Source organism: Somniosus microcephalus, chromosome 8, assembly GCF_052327205.1.
Source record: "Somniosus microcephalus isolate GS21.2 chromosome 8, FLI_Smic_1.0, whole genome shotgun sequence".
Lineage (NCBI taxonomy): Eukaryota > Metazoa > Chordata > Chondrichthyes > Squaliformes > Somniosidae > Somniosus > Somniosus microcephalus.
The window spans coordinates 257,103,640-257,121,934 of NC_140994.1; positions in this window are offsets into that span (position 1 = coordinate 257,103,640).

An 18,295-nucleotide genomic window follows, 5' to 3' on the forward strand; every position below is an offset into this window, starting at 1 on the left:
AGATTTTTGTGCTCAAGTCTCTGGAGTGGGACTTGAACCCACAACCTTCAGAGGCGAGGGTGCTACCCACTGAGCCACTGGCTGACACTATATAATGCCTTTAACATTGTAAAACATCCCAAGGTGCTTCACAGGAGCGTTAGCAGACAAAAATTGACACCGAGCCACGTAAGGAGCAAATGGGGCAGGTGACCAAAAGCTTAGTCAAAGAGGTAGGTTTTAAACAGCGTTTTAAAGGAGGAGAGAGAGGTAGAGAGGAGGAAAGGTTTAGGGAGGGAATTCCAGAGCTTAGGGACATGGCAGCTGAAGGCACGACCGCCAATGATGGAGCGACTAAAATCGGGGATGCGCAAGAGGCCAGAATTGGTGGACTGCAGAGATCTCGAGGTGTTGTAGGGCTGGAGGAGGTTACAGAGATAGGGAAGGGTGAGGCCATGGAGGGATTTGAAAACTAATGCTTTGAGTCCATCATGCCGTAAGAAATTGTGAATTGGAAGAAATTGTGAATTGTAAAAGAAATAATGGTTTTATAAAAGAAACGGGTTTGCCGTGCTCAGCAGCCAGGATAAGCTGTGACACAGAAGAAACCAATCATGTCAGATAAGGAGTTGCACAAAGAGCTGAGGCCATTTACAAGGGCATAACGCAGAAACAGGCCTTCGTGTAGGCATAGCTAGGCCTGATAAGAGGTCGAGTAAGGAGCCTTATGATAAACAAACTGTCTAGGAGAAAGTGCAAGATGTCCAAACAGGAGATAAGCAGAGGAATGACTCCATGAGTCTGGGAGGTGTCTGCCGTAGGTACCTATTCCTCTGTAATTGGACAATTGCATAGGTAAAAGTGATTAAACAAATGATTGACACGAGGTATCCACCGGCCCCCTGAAATAAGGTATATAAACGGGCAGCCGAAAGGGAAAAAACAGGTAGTGAGGGGAAGCGCTTCGCCGGGGTGGATTCAAGCTGGCTTCGGCTTGACACCTTGGTCAAGCACAACCTTTGAGGTAGATTCATGCTGGCTTCAGCTTAACACCTCCGCCAGCTTGGAAGACGGCCAAAGGGGAAGAGACCGCTGCCGTAGGCTGCCGGGATCGGAGACCACCGTTCTGCCTCAACCTCCGTCCATCCGTCCGTTCCGGGGCTAGTGAACCATTCTCATCTGTTACGGGTTGTATGTCTACTATATCTATCCTGATTGTGTGTTGTATTTAACTATATTTGAACTGCCGCTCCGTAATAAAATGACCGATGACTCCTAAGACCCTTAGGGTAATCGGTGTGTGACCTGTGATCCAAATCTTACAATGCCCAGTCTCAATTCCTGAGGATGGGACTCATTTGAATATTAGGGGTGGGTGCCCACATTATTCGCAGTGCGAGGGGAAGTCCCACCCAGCAGGAACAGCGGAATTTCCGAGCAGTCAACCTGTCGCTCTGAAGAAGGATTGCAATGGGCAAGTTGAACCAAAACATCGATGGCACCACATTTAGCTCCTGATGCTACTGGGCATCTACTTCCTCCACGATCGGCGCACCATGGCTGCAGTGTGTACTATCTACAGGATGCAGTGCAGCAACTCGCCAAGGCTTGTTCGGCAGCACCTCCCAAACCCGCGACCTCTTCCACCTAGAAGGACATGGGCAGCAGGCGCATGGGAACACCCCCACCTCCAAGTTAGCCTCCAACTTAAGCACCATCCCGTCTTGGACATATATCGCCGTTCCTTCATCGTCGCTGGGTTAAACTGCTAGAACTCAGAAGGTTATACTAATAGGGTTAGATGAAGTTGGGTGGGCGGAGGCTCGTGTGGAGCATAAAGCCCGGCACAGGCCAGTTGGGCCGAATGGCCTGTTTCTGTGCTGTAAATTCTACGTAACTCCCTACCGAACAGCACTATGGGAGTAGCTTCACCACATGGACTGCAGCAGTTCAAGAAGGCAGCTTACCACCACCTACTCAGGGCCTTCTTGGGATGGGCAATAAATGTTGGCCTTGCCAGCAACACCCATATCACAAGAATTAATATTTTTTTAACATGCTGCTCCCCCCAATGATAGACCCAGAATCGGGCGTCAATCGATCCTTCTAGGCACATCATACACGTAAGGACTCATCAATGTGGCCCTCACAATATCGTAGCATCATGTCACTCCAGTGCAGCAAGGAGGGCCAGGAAAGAACTAAGGAAAAATTGGGTATCGCCCATTTTGGGATGCTCATATCGACCGGGCGCAAAGTTTAGCGCCCGGCGCTAATTAACGCCACAGACTGCAAAATTCGCCTCTATCGCCCCCCTGGAGGTGATTGCAGTGCTAAATCAGGCGCTACACATCTTTCTTAAGGTGCTAATGTTGGGGAGCGAGGCGTTACCTCAAAACGCTACCGAAGCTCAGGCGATGTCAGTTACCATGGAAGCCAGATCGACTGGCGCCGTCCAGTTCTTAAAGGGGAGGGGCCATCTTGCTGGCCAGCCACTCCCTGCTCATTGCAGCCTTGAATCTCGGCCTGGAGAGACCTCTAAAGCAATTGTGTTGGAAGCACTAATGGATAGGCCCAGGAAAAGAGCTCGGCGCTTAGGAACCTCAAAAGTGTTGCTGAGGGCCAAAACTCCATAGGACAGCGTTAAATCTCTCCAGATGTCTCTCTCCCTCTCAACCGGTGTGTACCAAAAATGTTGCCGACAAGAAAAGGCAGGAAGCGCCCGCCTTTAAATAGCGCTCCCCCAGCCCCTTCCCGACTTGAAAACGTTCCCCTCTACCTGCCGTTCCTAGCAGCAGGCGCTGAGGCAAGGGGCGTGACTCAATTTCTGGTCCGGGGTGCTACTGGGGCATTGCACACGCGACTGACGTCACGATCTGCGAGCGCAGGAGATCATGGCGGTAGTGTTTAGCGCCGCTGCAAAACAACTGGGCAATTTTGCAAGCGGCGCTAAAATCACCGCACTTGGGCGCTAAGTTCCTCGCGCCCCGTTAGCACTGACGGGAGGCGCTAACCAACCAAATTTTTCCCTCTAAAAGTCCTCAGCTGCCAAGAGACACAGGGACAGGAGTAAGTCATTCAGCCCCTCGAGCCTGTTCTGCACCATTCAATTAGATCACGGCTGATCTGCATCTTAACTCTATCTTCTCGCCTTGGTTCCATAACCCTTAATACCATTACCTAACAAAACTCCATTAATCTCAGTTTTTGAAATGTTCAATTGATGCTCCCTCATCGCCCGACGCACCCCCGCCCACCCCCCGCCCCCCCAGCCTCATCAGATTTTTGGGGGAGAGAGTTCCAGATTTCCACTACCCTTTACATGAAGACGTTCTTTCAGTTCAAGATCCTCAATGTATCTTTACTTCCTTTTGTTGACTGGAACTGTGTGGAGCTCTTTTGATGGTGTTGGCAGCAATGACGCTGTCCTACGTTGCATTTCCTGTCAGTACCGCCTCAGTTATGTTCAACGTTTGTGTCTAAAACAAGAATCCAGGAAGTCCCGTCATGTAGAACGCTCTAAGGAGAAAATGTAAATGGCGACACCGGCTATTTAAGCGGGTCGAGAGACCACTGAAGGACAATTCTGCCTAGCTTGATTTATGATTCTTCCACAGACGTTTCTTAAATGGAGCTGAGACTCAATAAAATTTGCCAGGCCACTTAAGCGAGCGCAAGCCCACCCCGACCCCCACCACAGTCCCGGACTTCCAACAGCAATTACACCAAAGAGGAAAATCCAACCCGATATCTCTTGTTAAGCGTTTCGATTTTTCAATCCTTGGTGGCTTTGATGTATTTTTAAGCAACATAAGGCACCTCGGGCTTTTGAAGATAAGCCCCACTTCAATTTTTGATTCATCTCAGAAGTCCCAATACTGCTGTGGTTTAGGGTCAGTTTCAGATTTCATGTCTGGCAGTCATGTAAGGGGTTTTAGATCGCAGAGGTTTCTCTCTCTAGAGGCCTCTCTCTCTTGCACAGTAAAACCGTGAGTGGTTCGACCCACTCGCCCCTTAGATTCTATACTCTGGCCTTTGGGGCAGGAACTACAATGTAGAGAAAACTCTTATAGACCAAGTTTGATGAAACGAAATGAAATTTTATTGCATAATGTAAAACAAATCAAATGCAAGCAAATAAGAGGGTACATGGGAGGGAAAAACACAAGCGAATCATAACGACACAATACTAACTAAGGCAAGTACAGGCATATTATACTCTACACAGATCATCATGAAATGGGGAAACACACGGAACATCGAGGGACAACAACTCATGTTAATTATACCCTTAAATGTCCACCCCCTTAAACCTATCTAGATCCGATTATGAAGGGCCAGAAACATGCTCACCAATCCAACTAGGAAGTGTAAGGTTTTGAAACAGGCCTGCGTTTGATCCTTTCAGACGTCCTGTCTCCACGTGGTTGGTGGAGCCCCAGCGAGCTGCGCCACACCTCTCTCCTGAGGTGGGGGTCGGGGACGGCTGGACACCGGCTGGTCTGGATGTCGGCGGGGTCGGGGATCATCTGCTCGACCCCGGTCAGAGGAGCCTCGGGCTGGCCCCCATAGTTTCTTCAGTTTTTATTGTTTCTTCTCCCGAGCCGGAGTGGGTCGATGGCCTCCCGTTTCGTCAACGGCCCGGGGTTGGTCGATGATCTCCCGATGTTTTACCCCGGGGCGGGACGCCGGCTCAAACCGTCTTCTTCTCCTTCTTCTAGCGATGACGCCACCGATACGATGATAGCACCACGATGACCGTTTTTCATCCTACCCCTGGGTTCCCAGATATACTTCTCATCAGAAGTCCTTATCTCGCACCAAATCAGGTTAGTCTTTTGTTTTAATTTTGGTGGGCTGGGAGCACAACGGGGTAGTTATTATATTTTAAACTGTTCTTGGATGGCCGGTAATGGGCCATCTCTGGTCTGGAATGACCTTCATTGTTTTTAGTGTCCTGGTGATGTCCTTGATGCTCTTCTCATGAATATGAAACTGTTCCCTTTTGTCTGGGTAAACATTTAGATGGCCTTTATCTACAGGCCGATCTTGACTGGATCTGCATCCAATCTATATGTATATGTGGGTGTCTGGTTTCGTTCTCTCAGAAACGGCTTCCAGAACTTACTGTGGGCTGAACCCACAAAGCTGTCTGAGGACTGCAGGAACCATTTTAAAGTGTCCCAATAAGTTGGTCACGGGGTCTGGTGGCCATTTTGAACGCCCCTTTTTCCTAGGCTTCTTTTAAAACAGTCTTTAAAATCATGGCCTCTTCTGCCATTCGACCCATTATAATATAAAGTTCAATTTTGCGAATCCTACAGTCACTCCAAGTTCAGGGGCTTCAACATCCAGGAGGACTGGTCTTTCTCACTGTCTGTTATCATCACACTTAGTGTTGCTTGTGACATTGGGAGACGGGGTAGGATGCACACAGTTTGGTATCAGCTTTGTCACCTGTGCTGAACTCCTCACCATCTGTGCTCGTGGTTGCTGGGTAGGTAGTTTTAACACAACATATGAACTACATACTGTTGGCATCATAGAATGGCACAGGACAGAAGGAGGCCATTCGGCCCATTGTGCCTGTGCCAGTGGAAACAGTTTCTCTTTATTTACTCTATCAAAACCCTTCATGATTCTGAACACCTCTATTAAATCTCCTCTTAAGCTTCTCTGCTCTAAGGAGAACAACCTTTCAGTACCTTTCTTGTATCCGACTGTCAATTTATACTTTGGAGCTTCAGTAACATGTAGCATCTCCTGACGATTATCATAGAATCATAGCATGGTTACAGTACCGAAGAAGGCTATTCGGCCCATCGAGCCCATGCCGGCTCTCTACAAGAACACTTCAGCTAGTTCCACTCGCCCGCCCTTTCCCCGTAGCCCTGCAAATTTTTTTCCTTCAGGTACTTATCCAACTCCCTTTTGAATGCCGCGATCGAGTCTGCCTCCACCACCCTCTCAGGCAGTGCATTCCAGATCCTAACCACTTGCTGTGTAAAAAAGGTTTTTCCTCATGTCGCCTTTGGTTCTTCTGCCAATCACCTTAAATCTGTGTCCTGTGGTTCTCGACCCTTCTGACAATGGGAACAGTTTCTCTCTATCTACGCTGTCCAGACCCCTCATGATTTTGAACACCTCTATCAAATCTCCTCTCAACCTTCTCTGCTCTAAGGAGAACAACCCCAGCTTCTCCAGCCTACCCACGTAACTGAAGTCCCTCATCCCTGGAATTATTCTCGTAAATCTTTTCTGCACCCTCTCTAAGGCCTTCACATCCTTCCTAAATTGCGGTGCCCAGAATTGGACACAGTATAGGTACTCCAGTTGAGGCCAAACCAGTGTTTTGCACAGGTTCTTCATAATTTCCACGCTTTTGTACTCTATACCTGTATTCATGAAGCCCAGGATCCCATAAGCCTTTTTAACTGCTTTCTCAACCTGCCCTGCCACCTTCAATGATTTGTGCACATTTAGCCCTAGCTCTCTCTGTTTGTGCAGCCCCTTTAGGATTGTACCATTTAGCTTATATGCCCTCTCCTCATTCTTTCTACCACAATATATCACTTCACACTTTTCTGCGTTAAATTTCATCTGCCACGTGTCCGCCCATTCCACCAGCCTGTCTATGTCCTCTTGAAGTCTATCACTATCCTCCTCACTGTTCACTATACGTCCAAATTTTGTGTCATCTGCAAATTTTGAAATTGTGCCCTGTACACCCACATCCAAGTCATTAATATATATCAAGAAAAGCAGTGGTCGTAGAACCGACCCCTGGGGAACACCACTGTATACCAGTACTGAGGGAGTGCTGCACTGTCAGAAGGACTGCCTTCCAGATGGGACGTTAAACCGGAACCCCATCTGGCCTTTCAGGTAAACGTAAAAGATCCCACGGCACTAATTCGATGAAGAGCATGGGAGTTGTCCCCAGTGTCCTGGCCAATAATTATCCCTCAACCAATATCACGAAAGCAGATTATCACATTTCTATCAAATTGGCTGCCGTGTTTCCTAAATTACCATCGTGGCTGCAGTCCAAAAAGGTACTTCATTTACTGCAAAGCACTTTGGGACGTCGTGAAGTCAGGAAAGGCGCTATAGAAATACAAGTCTTTCTTTCTTTTAAGTGTTCTGGTGACTGATATTGTGACACTAATTCCTCTATTTTGTAGTTGGCTTTATATTCACACACCATGTTACAGTTTCCTATCAGTTTGATGCTGTGGACATGGTAGCCCAAGACTTAAAAAATGTATATCGGTTTCCTTTTCGGGGCTCTTGAGCCTATTTAAGTGTGAGGCCGCCTCTCCTGGTGCTGCAGCAGCTGGCTCATGGCTGTACTACCAGAGCACTCCTCTTCTGCAACGGCGGGCTTCCCTCTTGGTGGTGGGGAAGCTGCCAGGAGCCCACCGTGCAGATCAAGTAACCCTCTGACCCAGAAAGATGGGGGGGTCACAGTGGCGGGTGGAGGTTCCACTCTACCCCGCCAAAGAGAAGAAAATCCAGCCCAGTCTGCGACAGATTTGCTGAATTTAGTACTTAGCTTCTTATAAACTCAAAGTGGTATGACATTATGTGAAGGAATAAGCCATATAACCTATTCAGAAAAATACACTGGCCTAGAAATTCACTAGCCTTAGCGCCGCTTTTGAGGCGCTAGAGGGACTAGCGCCAGAGTTATGGCCAGTTGAAAAATTCCCTGGGGCCCTAAAGCGGCGTTGCACCGGTAGCGCTGCGCCGGCACCGATGACGTCATCGGTGTGCGCAGCGTCCCGGTTGCCATGCCGACGGGCCCCAGCGCCGAAATTCAGTTGCAGCCGCCTCGCCCGTGGCAGCCGCAACTAAGACTCTGGCAACAGAGTCCAACATGTGTTTGCGCCGGCGCATTAAATGCCCCGCGGCGGCCGGACGCTTTCCCGCCGGCCGCCTGCCCGCAGCTCCCTCCCCGGACTTCTCCCCGCCCCCCCCCGGAACAGATGCAAGCCCGGCACTTGTCCGAGGTGCCGGGCTCATTTTTAAACCGATTTGCGCGGGCCGCGGCCGGGTGCAGGCAGCTCCTCCTTAACGGAAGGAGGAGGCCTGCACTTCCCAGCCTGCCGCACCGCATCGGGTGCCGCAGCGCCGGAATTGCGGCGCTAAACGGCAGTTAGCGCCCTTTTCCAGGCGCTAAGACCCTTCAGTAGCGCCGGCAGCCGTTTGGGCACGGTGCTACTGAATTTTTGCCGCGCGCAGGGGGACTTAGCGCCGGCACTAACTTCCGGCGCTAAAGCCCTGGCTAAGCCAAAACCCAATTTCTAGGCCACTATCTTTTGAAAGAATCACAGAATCACAGAATCTACAGTGCAGGTAGAGGCCATTTCGGCCCATCGAGCCTGCACCGACACATATCCCACCCTATCCCCATAACCCCACGTATTTAATCCCCCTAACACTAAGGGTCAATTTATCATAGCCAATCAACCTAACCCGCACATCTTTGGACTGTGGGAGGAAACCGGAGCACCCGGAGGAAACCCATGCAGACACAGGGAGAATGTGCAAACTCCACACAGACAGTCGCCTGAGGCCGGATTTGAACCCGGGTCCCTGGCGCTGTGAGGCAACAGTGCTAACCACTATGCCACCGTGCCCCTTATTCTGGCCTTATTAAAATATGACAAACTGGGTCTGGAAATCTAAAAACCTAACTATGAAAAAGCTGTGAAAGCATCCTGGCTATTGAGATAAGATAGTTGTTGACACTGAATCAATAACCTTATTGAAACAAAAGGTTAAAGGCTCCGGCAGGCTGAACCTATCGGAATGAAACAATGGTTCACCCTGGATAAGGTGTTCTAATTGACACTTCGTAAAGAAGCACATAAAAGTAAGAAACATCTGCCTTCGTAAAAATGACATCAAGTAAAACACACACCTGCCGTTACACCGTTTTCTTATGGTAAACTTAGAACACCTAGAGAGGAGATATAATTCTGTAATGCTACCAGCTGAGGTGACTGTAAGAATTGCAGGGGTCAGCAGAAAAATGACTAGAGATAATTAGCTTACATCAGCAGAAAACCTTAAAGGAAGTACCACTCGAAAAGGGTATAAATATTGAACTCTCAAATGGGATATTAGACTCACTTTAATCAGGCAAAGCGATTCTCGGCTTCAGAGGTGGCTCTGTAAGTCTCCAACTCTTTGTACCTCGGGGATCAAAGGTATTTGATTTTGGTGGATATCCTGAATAGAACTTTAAGAACTGTAAAACTGTAGCGAAGTTAAGATTTGAGAGTAAGGTTCTCTGATAATAAGATTATAAGCTTTCTCTTTTTGGAACTGTTAATCTTGCGATTGACTCACCAACTGTAAATTACATGTCGGTTCTTTAATAAATCTATATATTTTTAGAATTGTCTCACATAAGACTTCTGTATCAAAAATTTGCGAACTCAATCTCTGTACACTCTTTGGTGAGGAGTTGTAGAATTCTGGGGGAGTTTTCCGGACCCTCATAATACCCGGAATGTTGCAGTCTAGTTAAACTTATTAAAAGTGCTATCTGGAGGACGGTAACATTTTCAAGTTGTTCCTTTCCTTTAGGGAGAGATAGTCCGGACCTTTAGACTCAATTAAGCGTTTTTAGAATTCAGCTACCTCAAGCTTTAGTTGAAAGTGAACATCTGAGAAATACGCCTGATCCGGGGTAGTTCTAAAAGGGCTAGGACTAGTAATTATCCCTTCAATTAAACCGAGGCCCCCGTCTGCTCTCTCAGGACCACATAAAAGATCCCATGGTATTATTTCAAAGAAGAGCAGGGGGGGGTTCTCCCCCAGTGACATGGCCAATATATATCCCTCAAACAACATCACTAGTAAACAGATTGCTGTTTGTGGGATCTTGCTGTGCGCAAATTGGCTACCGCATTTCCTACATTACAACAGTGAATACACTTCAAAAGTATATGGCTGTAAAGGATTTTAGGATGTCTTGTGGTCATGAAAGGCGATATGCAAATGCAAGTCTTTCTTTCTTTTTTCTTTCTTTCCTTACACAGAACTCTCGTTTCTAGATAACAAAAGCAGCCCTGTTGTTCATCTTGAGCTCAACTGTCCATTCAACATCCGTCTCCTGTCTGAATCGCATTCATCCGACATTCATTCTCAGACTGCTCTTCCACTCGGTGCACTTTCATTTTTATTCTTTCCTTATCTGGCGTGAACGCTTTTTGCTTTTGGTCACACGTCCTTCAGCAGAATGGTTTCCTCTTTGCACCTCACAGATGCTTGGCCATGCACTGAGCATTTTGTCCCCTCAGGCGGTTTACCAAAGTACTTACAATCCATGTCCTGTTGTTGACCAGCTCTTTCTATTAGGTGACATCTCCACTCCACGCCACGTTACTTACCGCGCTGCTGGTGTGGTCTAGATGTTCTAGTTGCGTTCTGTTGCTGCTCATTTAATATCAGTTGCTTTCTGTAGAACTAGGGGTAGAGTTTCCACTCGTTTACGATAGTATTATCAGCGCAATCCGGTCGGAACCGGCCGAACCCAGCGCAAAATATCAGGGAATTTTTAAACCTTAGTGAGTTACGCCCAAAACCACTTATGCTACAGTTCAGAGGGACCTGGGGGTCCTTGTGCATGAAACACAAAAAGTTAGCATGCAGGTGCAGCAAGTAATCAAAAAGGCAAAGGGAATGTTGGCCTTTATTGCAAGGGGGTTGGAGTATAAAAGCAGGGAACTCCTGCTACAACTGTACAGGGTATTGGTGAGACCACACCTTGAGTACTGCGTACAGTTTTGGTCTCCTTATTTAAGGAAGGATATACTTGCATTGGAGGCAGTTTAGAGAAGGTTCACGAGGTTGATTCCGGAGATGAGGGGGTTGACTTATGAAGAAAGGTTGAGCAGGTTGGGCCTATACTCATTGGAATTTAGAAGAATGAGAGGTGATCTTATTGAAACATATAAGATACTGAGGGGGCTCGACAAGGTAGACACAGAGAGGATGTTTCCCCTCGTGGGGAAATTTAGAACTCGGGGGCATAGTTTCAGAATAAAGGGCCGTCCTTTTAGAACTGAAGTCAGGAGTAATTTCTTCTCTCAGAGGGTCGTAAATCTGTGGAATTCTCTGCCCCAGAGAGCCGTGGAGGCTGCTCATTAAATACATTTAAGGTGGAGATAGACAGATTTTTACAAGATAAGGGAGTGAAGGGTTATGGGGAGCGGGTGGGGAAGTGGTTTTGAGCCCAAGATCAGCCATGATCTTATTGAATGGCGGAGCAGGCTCGAGGGGCCAAGTGGCCTATTCTCGCTCCTGTTTCTTATGTTCTTATGTTTGTGTTTTCCGCGACCTTTTGCACAAAACTGGCCACACGTCGAGGTCAAATCTGCGAGATTCCACCGATTGCGCTGGTTTGGGAGGGCTCCTTAAATCGCGCTCGTTTTCTTTGGCTCACGGGCACGAGTCGGCACGTTTCAAAAGTTTTTTTCATATCAAGAAATATTTAATTGACTAAGAAACTGACGAGCGTGCACCTGTGAAGTATTACATGGTTCAGTATCGGTTTTTTCAGTGATGTTAAATTGGGTTACTCACAGGTCACTCTTATTAACAATGCTTATTTTTGGTGATAAACCCATTTTCAGCCGTATGAATAAAACTGCACCAGGTCACCACTCTTAAATACATCAAAGAATACTTTTTAATGGAAAGAAGAACATGATTACATTCTATTACACTGCCCTGATTGCACTGGTTCACAGAAAATTTTACATTTGTGATTATGGAAATGAATTTTAGCTGTCTCACCCACCCAAAACGGAAACTCTACCTCCTCGACTTTTTTTTTTCTTAATATTCTGGCTCTGGCTCGATTATTGCTTCTACTGACTACAATTCAAACTTTATTCAGGGATCCATGCTCACATGATTTGGCCTTATTTTTTTGCAAACCTGTTGCGCCTTGAGCAATGATTTCTCCTTCAGCTCGAAGCCCGATACTAAAAAGATCTTGCATACAAAATATTCTTTTTAAGGTGTGAAGTATTCCTCGACCGTGTCAATTGATTCCCTGAGGAATCCATTCATCCTCGGCTTCACCAGACATATTACACACCTCCGTCACTTCTTTGCCTTTTGCATCCAGTCAAGTATTGATCTGGACTTTGCTCATCTACGAAGCTCCCTGCTGTTACATATATTCAAAGGGTTAGTTCCATTTTCTTCAGACATTTCCCTTCTAGGCTCACACGATTTTCATCGCTCCACTGTTAGTGGCTGTGCCATCAGCTGCCTGGGTCCTAAGCTCTGGAACTCTCTCCCTGAACATTTCTGCCTCTCTACCTCTCTTCCCTCCTTTAAGAGGCCCCTTAAAACCTACCTCTTTGACCAAGCATTTGGTCGTCTGTCTCCTTATGTCGGTCGGTGTCAATTTTTGTCTGAATTACACTCCTGTGAAGCTTCCTTGAGAAGTTTTACTGCAATAAAGGGCACTGTGTAAAAGGAAGCTGTTGTTCTTGTTGTTAGTCTGGGAGCTTTAAAGCTTCAGTTTTCATTCCATTTCACACCATGTCCGCAGCACATCTCAAAGCTTGCTCAGCTTCCTTCTCTGAACGCACTGGCCCTGGAAATCTATGGGTTTGACATTCCAGCACAAGCGCCAGGATGTACTCGCTGGGAAGCTCCGGCATCAGTCCCCACCAGAGCAAGCAGTGTCAGGGGGAGGTGGGTGTCTGTGCCATTAAAGGCAAATCTTGGGCAGCTGCCAGTCAAGAGAAGGCCACGCAAAATCCAGCGTAGGAAGCCCCGGGACACAACGGGTGGAAATGCCAGGCCCTCTCGGAAACACGATCTTTCGCTCCATCGGCCCACTTTATAAAGGGGGTGACATGAATCAGTCATTCATGAAAGAAAGACTTATGAAATAATACTGAGTGGCCTATGGGTGGCGCTGTCCAGGGTGAGTATAAATACTCGGGCATGGGCCCAGCTTGCGCAGGACATTCTTAACAGGAACTAGTGAAGGACACAACTAGATCTCCATGTTGTAAAACAGTTGATTAAAGCTTTGTTTAACGCTTAGACCAAGTGCCTAGTAGTTTTCATATGTCAGGGGGCCTGAAAAGTGTGTCACAAATCATAGATGTTTGCAGAACAGGAGGAGGCCATGGGATGGACCGGCTCTTTGAAAGAGCTATCCAATAATCCTCACTCACTTACTCTTTCGCCGTAGTCCTGCAATTTTTTTTCTTTTCAAGAATAAAGCCAATTCCATTTTGAAAGTTACTATTGAATCTGCTTCCACCACCCTTTCAGGCAGCGCATTCCAGATCACAACAACTCACTGCGTAAAAAAATCCTCTTCATGTTGCCTCTGGTTCTTTTGCCAATTATCTTAAATCTGTGTCCTCTGGTTACCGACCCTCTTGCCAGTGGAAACAGCTTCTCCCAACCTACTCTATTAAACCCTCATCGTTTTGAACACCTCTACTCAATCTCCCCTTAACCTAATTGCAAAATACTGCGGATGCTGGAAATCTGAAATAACAACAGAAAATGCTGGAAATACTCAGCAGGCCAGGCAGCATCCGTGGAGAGAGAAACAGAGTTAACGTTTCAGGTCTGGGACCCTTCATCAGAACTGGAAAAAGCTGGAGATGTAACAGATATTAAGCAGGTGCAGAGACAGGGGGGGGGCGTGGGGTTAGGAGGGGAGGAAGGAATAGAAAGAACATCCTGTACTTTTGTAAGAGGCAGGAAAGATAAAATGTTGCAAATGGGAATGGTAAAAATCATACTGCATGAAAAATGGGGGCAGGGATAATTGTTTGAAATTGTTGAACTCAATGTTGAGTCCGGCAGGCTGCAAAGTGCCCAATCGAAAGGTGAGGTGCTGTTCCTCGAGCTTACGTTCAGCTTCATTGGAACAATGCAATAGCCCGAGGACAGAGAGATCAGAGTGGGAGTGAAGCGGTGAATTAAAGTGACAGGCGACCGGAAGCTCAGGGTCAACCGTACGGACTGAACGGAGGTGTTCCGCAAAGCGGTCACCCAATCTGCGTTTGGTCTCCCCAATGTAGAGGAGACCGCATCGTGAGCAGCGAATACAGCATATTAAATTGCAAGAAGTACAAGTAAATCGCTGTTTCACCTGGAAGGGGTGTTTGGGGCCCTGGACAGTGGGAAGGAAGGAGGTAAAAGGGCATGTGTTGCATCTCCTGCGCTTGCACGGGAAGGTGCCAGGTGAAGGAGCAGGGCTGTTGGAGGTGATTGAGGAGTGGACCAGGGTGTTGCGGAGGGAGCGGTCCCTTCGAAATGCTGAAAGAGGAGGTGAGGGGAAGATGTGTTTGGTGGTGGGATCACATTGGAGGTGGCGGAAATGGCGGAGGATGATCCGTTGAATGTGGAGGCTGGTGGGGTGAAAGGTGAGGACAAGGGGAACCCTATCGTGGTTCTGGGAGGGAGGGGCAGGGGTGAGAGTAGAAGTGCGGGAAATAGAACGGACACGGTCAAGGGCCGTGTCAACCACGGTAGAGGGGAATCCTCGGTTGAGGAAAAAGGAAGACATGTCAGAAGCACTAGTATGGAAGGTGGCATCGTCAGAACAGATGCGGCGGAGACGGAGAAACTGGGAGAATGGAATAGAGTCCTTACAGGAAGCGGGGTGGGAGGAAGTGTAGTCCAGGTAGCTGTGGGAGTCGGTGGGCTTGTAGTGGATGTTTGTTGAAAGCCGATCGCCAGAAATGGAGACGGAGAAGTCAAGGAAGGGAAGGGAAGAGTCAGAGATGGACCATGTGAAGGTGAGGGCAGGGTGGAAATTGGAAGTAAAGTGAATGAACTTATCCAGTTCAGGGCAAGAGCAGGAAACGGCACCAATACAGTCATCGATGTATCGGAAAAAGAGGTGAGGGAGGGGACCTGAGTAGGACTGGAACAAAGAATGTTCCACATGTCCCATGAACAGGCAGGCATAGCTAGGGCCCATGCGGGTTCCCATAGCAACACCTTTAATTTGGAGGAAGTGAGTGGAATCAAAGGAGAAGTTGTTCAATGTGAGAACAAGTTCAGCCAGGCGGAGGAGGGTGGTGGTGGATGGGGACTGGTTGGGCCTCTGTTCAAGGAAGAAACAGAGCGCCCGAAGGCCGTCCTGGTGGGGGATGGAGGTGTAGAGGGATTGGACGTCCATGGTGAAAAGGAGACGGTTGGGGCCAGGAAACTGGAAACTGTTAAAGTGACGGAGGGCGTCGGAAGAGTCGCGAATGTAGGTGGGAAGAGACTGGACAAGGGGAGAAAAAATAGAGTCGAGATAGGAAGAGATAAGTTCCGTGGGGCAAGAACAGGCTGAAACGATGGGTCTACCAGGGCAGTCCTGTTTGTGGATCTTGGGAAGGAGGTAGAAGCGGGCTGTGCGGGGTTGGGGGACTATGAGGTTGGCGGCCATGGAGGGAAGATCTCCAGAGGAGATGAGGTCAGTGACACACTTGGAAACAATGGCTTGATGTTTGCTAGTGGGGTCATGGTCCAGGCGGAGGTAGGAGGAGGTGTTGGAGAGTTGGCGTTCAGCTTCCGCACGGTAGAGGTCGGTTCGCCAAACAACAACAGCACCACCCTTATCAGCAGGTTTAATGATAATGTTAGGGTTGGATCGGAGAGAATGGAGTGCTGCAAGTTCAGAGGGAGTTAGGTTGGAGTGAGTGAGGGGAGCAGAGAAATGGAGACGGCCGATGTCACGTCGGCAGTTAGCAATGAAAAGATCTAGAGAGGGTAGAAGGCCAGAAGGAGGGATCCAAGTAGAACGAGAATTTAGAAAGCAGGAGAAAGGATCAGCCGTGTGGGGGGAAGACTCCTGGCCAAAGAAGTGGGCACGGAGATGAAGGCGACGGAAGAAGAGCTCCGCATCGTGTCGAGCTCAAAATTCATTCAGGTGGGGGCGTAAGGGGATGAAGCTCAGGCCTTTGTTCAGGACTGAACGTTCGGGGTCAGAGAGGGGAAGGTCAGAGGGGATAGTGAAAACATAGCAGGGGGTGAGACTGGAAGAAGGGATCGGATCGGAGGAAAGTAACGGGGAAGAAGGTTCTGGGGGGGCGTTGGTGTCCACGAGTTGACACTCGTCCCTTCTCTGCTCTAAGGAGTGCAACCCTAGCTTCTCTAGCCTCACCACGTAACTGATGCCCCTGATACGTGTATCGTTCGTGTAAATCTCCTCTGCACCCTCTCCAAAGAGAAGAGACTGTCATCCAAGCAGGATCTAGAGATAAAAGACATAGGGGGGCGAAATTCCCCTCGTTTGCGCCTCCGATGGGAGGCACTAACTAGGCGCAAATGGCTTTGCGTCCCCGCCCCTCACCCCCCCCCGAGGCGATAACCGTGCCTTCCGTGAAATTCGGCGGGAGGTTAGCGGCGGCGCTACCAGTTTTCGCCCCGATCTTCTGCGCCCGGAGATCATGACGTCATCTCTGGGCACATCACCCCCGTTAGCGCTCCCGATGCAAAATTGCCCTTTTTCGCCCCCATCCTGGGCGCCATGGCCCCCCGTCAACCCGCCGACATGGCGTCACAGTGCCACGCCCGGGCCACGGATGACTACTCGGCACTCCTGGCCGAATTCCCGGCCCTCACCAACCCGACCTTCTCCGCGGAGGTCGCCAAACATGGGGTGGAACACTTCATCCCCACCACAGGCCCCCCAGTGTACGCCCACGCCCACAGGCGGGACCCGGCCAAACTGGAGATCGCGCGGACCGAGTTTGCCACTATGGAACAGCTCGGCATCATCCGCCGCTCCAACAGTCCCTGGGCCTCCCCACTCCACATCGCCCCCAAACCAGGCGGGGGTTGGCGCCCCTGCGGGGATTACCGCCGCCTCAACGATGCCACCACCCCTGATCGGTACCCCGTGTCGCACATTCAGGACTTCTCAGCTAGACTGGCCGGCCGCTCAGTCTTTTCCAAAGTCGACCTGGTGCGCGGCTACCAGCAAGTCCCCGTCCACCCCGCGGACGTCCCCAAGATGGCCGTAATCATCCCCTTTGGGCTTTTCGAGTTCCTGCGGATGCCCTTCGGCCTCAAAAACGCGGCCCAGGCATTCCAACGGCTCATGGACTCGGTCCTTCGGGACCTGAAGTTCCTGTTCGTCTACCTGGATGACATCCTGGTAGCCAGTTCCTCCAAGCAGGAACACCTCGAATACCTTCGCATCCTGTTCGGGCGCCTCAGCGACCACGGGCTCATCCTCAGCCCAGCCAAGTGCCAGTTCGGCCTGGACAAGATCGACTTCCTCGGCCACCACATCACCCATGCTGGGGCCATTCCCCTGCCCACCAAGGTGCAGGCCGTCCAGCAATTTCCCCGCCCCACCACCATCAAAGGACTCCAGGAGTTCCTCGGGATGGTGAATTTCTACAACCGCTTCATCCCCAAAGCGGCGTCCCTCATGAGGCCCCTGTATGAAGCCCTCCGGGGCAGGAGCGGCAAGATGGCGGTCGAATGGACGGCAGACGTATCAGCCGCCTTCAACTCCACCAAGACCGCGCTCGCTGACGCCACCCTGCTCGCGCACCCACGGCCCAATGCCAGAGTAGCGCTCACCACGGACACCTCCGACCACGCGGTCAGCGCCGTGTACGAGCAGTGGGTCGACGGCGCCTGGCAACCACTTGCCTTCTTCAGCCGCCAACTACGCCCCCCGGAAGTCAAGTACAGCACCTTCGACCGTGAGCTCCTCGCGCTGTACCTGGCTGTCCGCCATTTTCAGTTTTTGCTGGAGGGCCACCCCTTCACTGCGTTTGTCGACCACAAACCCCTGACATTCGCAATGGCAAAGACAACCGACCCCTGGTCTGCCAGGCAGCAGCGCCAGCTCGCGGCAGTGTCCGAGTTCACCACGGACATCCAACACGTCTCCGGCCGAGACAACGTGGTAGCCGACTGCCTCTCCCGCCCCGCCATCCACGCCGCACACCTGGCAGTCAACTACGCTCAACTCGCAGCAGACCAGCTCACGGACCCTGATCTGCTCTCCGCACCTACCAACCTACCAGGGCTACGCCTGGCCGACGTCGCCTGCGGCCCGACCGCTGTCACGGTCAAGTGCGACATATCCCTATCTCAACCTCGGCCCGTCGTCCCAGCATCCTGGCGCCGCCGGGTATTCGAGATTCTCCACAACCTCTCCCACCCCGGCGCCCGCACATCCATCAAATTGGTAGCCAACCGCTTTGTCTGGCACGGCCTTCGCAAGGATGTGCGTACTTGGGCCAACTCCTGCCTAGCCTGCCAATGGGCCAAGGCAGGACACGGGCCAAGGCAACACACG